This window comes from Vicugna pacos, chromosome 35, assembly GCF_048564905.1.
Source record: "Vicugna pacos chromosome 35, VicPac4, whole genome shotgun sequence".
Classification (NCBI taxonomy): Eukaryota; Metazoa; Chordata; class Mammalia; order Artiodactyla; family Camelidae; genus Vicugna; species Vicugna pacos.
In genome coordinates, this window is record NC_133021.1 from 3,070,358 (window position 1) to 3,073,915 (window position 3,558).

Here is a 3,558-nt window from a genome sequence, read left to right on the forward strand (position 1 = left end):
CTGGAAGGAGGAGAAAGTAAAGTAGAGAATGGAAACCAGTGCAGGGTCTGTCCTCTGGTGATGAAGAAGCAAAGGTGAAACTCTGTTTTACTTGGATACACACTCTCAAGTGGAAAGCACACATGGGATTGAAGGTGATGTGCTGAGTGTTAGAAGAATGCACAGCAGTTACTTGGCTGACAGAACTCAAGGAAATCAGCACAAAATATCCCCACAACTGTTTCTGAGACCATGATCCGAGCTGCTAAATTTGAGGTAGCAGAGGCTGTGGAAAATGATGGATAGGGCTACGGATGTTGGCACACCCTGAGTCTCAGGGATGTGGGGTGCGTTGTTGGTTCTAGTGGGTCCTATCAAGAGAACAAACCGAACTGTGACTCCACAGAGAAAGCAATGACACTGACACACGTGGTTGAGTTTATTGATAGGTCCCATGATCACATCCACTTCATTTGCAGTACCAAGTAACAATTTGGCATTTTACCAATAGAGCACGTGTAGGGCTCAATCAGGGATATCATGCGTCTGATCTGAGTGATCCAGGGGGCCTTGGGTTTGAAATCAGTATTAAAAGTTTAGGATCTGCTACATTCATAACCTGGAGTGGGATTCCCGTTTGGTTTGAAGCTCAGGATGCGGAACAGCTATGTGGTTGTACAACCATGCCACAAGGATGAGAGAAAAAAGAAGAGTGGTCAAAGTCCACAGAGTGAGAAGTTGAAGCATTTGCTTCAGAATAATCTCCCAAGTACAGATGCTACTTTTGTATGGCACTGACATGGTACTGCACCAAGGACACATAGGTCAGTCAGTGGGATCATTCCACAGGCCCTGATGTATGACATCCATAGATATGTTTCCACTGGTGTTTCTGTAGGCAGAGAAGCTCTGGGAAGAACTGGTAACATTGGGACATTCCCATGGCACTAGAAAGCAAAAGTGCACTATCAGGTTGCAGTTTTGGAAACATTGCAAAATGACATACAGCAGAATTCAGAGCTGAAAACTTTAGAAAGTTCATTTCGACAAGAGGGAATGTCCTGTGTACTTTCAGAATTGTCAGATAAGCATAATAAAAATGAGGTTATACTAATCAAAACAGTATGGTGTGTTCATCACAATAAAGGCAACACCAGGAATTAGAGATATACCAGACAACACACACAGGAACAGGACATGGCATCAATGTGTAGGAAAAATTGTCCTCACAGAAATACCATGGAATTGCGTACAGCCAAGTGTCTAAAATTTTCACTTAACAAAACACTATAAGTCTACATTAGACACCTGAAAGTACTTGAAGAGTAGATATGAAGAAGTATAATAAAAGAAAGAGGAAGTACCATTTTCAGTTCCAAGCAGATTGAAGGCCCAATAAATAAGCTTTCAAACAACTAGAATTCAAAACCCTACAAGAGCATGTATTGAAAATGGAGGTGAAGAAATCACTGAAACACAACAGTATCTCCGAATACAAAAGCAGTATCTCAGAAAAGGGGAAGAGAAATTCTAAAGACGAGACAAATAATATCAGAAAACTCAATGGGTAAGATAATAGTGCTAAATTCAGTCCTAAGCAGATTAGATAATGCAGAGGGACTCGTGAATGACTGTGAAGACAGGGAAACAGAAATCACTCGGTGAGAAGCAGACATAGAAAAGCAAGTGCAAACCAATGCAAACATTGCTGTTGAAACCTGGGGTAAGACAAAGCATGAAAGACTAGGATTTATAAGAGTTCCAGATGGAAAAGCAAGATAGAAAAAAATTCTGAAAATATATTTGCAAAAACATCTGACTGAAACTTGATGAAATCCATGAAAGAATCATCTGTATGAATTCAGGAAGCACAGAGCATCCCAAGGAGTTGGAATCAAAATAGACCTTCAAGCAGCTCTATAATTCAAATTAACAAAGTTCATGATCATCCTAGTGTTTTAAAATGCACCTAGAGGAAAGCAACATAGTCACAACAGAAACTCCAGAGGGGTTTCAGCTGATAGTTTGACAGAAATATTGCAGGATATGGAGGAGTGCCAAGACATAGTCCATAACCTGAATGAGAAAATGTTGCAATATAGGGTAGCCTATGCCTCATGTCCGACAATTCTAATAATGGCAGAGCTAGGGAATATCACAGAAAGGCAAAATTTAAAAGAATTCAGAAGTTTGAAACATATCCTAAAAGAAAGATTGAGAATTCCAGCCTGAATAGGAAAGTAGCAATATGCAATGGAAATATGAAAACCATTATTGGAAATGCAAGAAGTGCATGAGTTGCAAAAAGTAAACAAGAAGAAGGCAAGGAGGACTTCAAGACCCAAAAGATGGGAGAGGGAAGCAATAAATCATAGGTGATTTTAAGCACTATCTTAAGTGAATCAGCTTATATAACTCTCTGTTTTAAGCGAACGGAGAGATGCAACCAACAAGCAAGCAAGCAAGCAAACAAACAAACACCAAAATGGTGTGGTTGGCTAACATATACCAAAGGAAACATGATTATTCAAAAGAAAATACTCAAGGTGATGTCAAGGGTCATTCAGCATGCATCGAACCAGTATCACGGCTTGCATGCACTCAAAACACTTGTATTGAGAAAACAGATGTGTACATAAATATTAATTAATATTGATTCATAAGAGCATATCGTGACCTAACCCAAATGCCGATTTAGAATAAAATGGATTCATAGTCAGTGATATAGACTTGCAAGTCTTCCAACATGATGAATGAATGCCATATTCTACCCTACGTAGAGAAGAAATGGCATAAGCCTATAACAAAGACAAGTAGTTCTGCAAAAGCGTACTAAGAGCAAAAGAGACAGACAGTAAAATGCACATTCGGATTGGTTTCGTTTCTAGGAAATTCAGTCCCAATGAAATAAATGGATCCATGTCCTGAGAGTGTGGGTGTTTCAGCAGAAATCAACTGACGGATATGTATTCTGGGTGAATGGATATTACAGAAACATAAGCTTCCTTTAGTGGGTCTCTGTGTACGGTGAACTGTTAGAAAGTTGAAAGACGTGTGAAACCATAAACTAAAAATTGAAACACTTCCCTCCATTTGTACAGTGCATACAGATCTGAACAAAAGGAATGAGGGAAAAAAAAAAGGCCCATGGGACTCTAGTGGATAGAATCACATTTACCTTAGGAAACTCTCTTCTGATGCAGCCACTCCCCCAACACTGACAAGATGCAGCAACCATTGGGGATTGCAGTTACCAGTTGGATTCCAGGTGGAAAGAAGGTATGTACCTTGCAGCTTTTAGTGGCTGGTGGATCCTAGGTAACTGGGCAGAGTTCTGTGGGTGGATCAGTGTGATGGAAGTTCTGCCGCCCTCTGTGGAGCTTGGCTTAGGTCTATTGTTCGGGAAGCTGTGTAAGTTCAAGAAACTGTTGCTGCAAAGAGACCTGAGTCCACGGGTCATTTTCCAGAACCTGAAAGGGAAGACAGTGGAAGATCCGCCTGTCACCAGCTTACTGGTGAGGCTCTGAGGTACTTTCAGACTTGCCCATTCCTGTTGAAGTCGACTCTATGGGAGACACG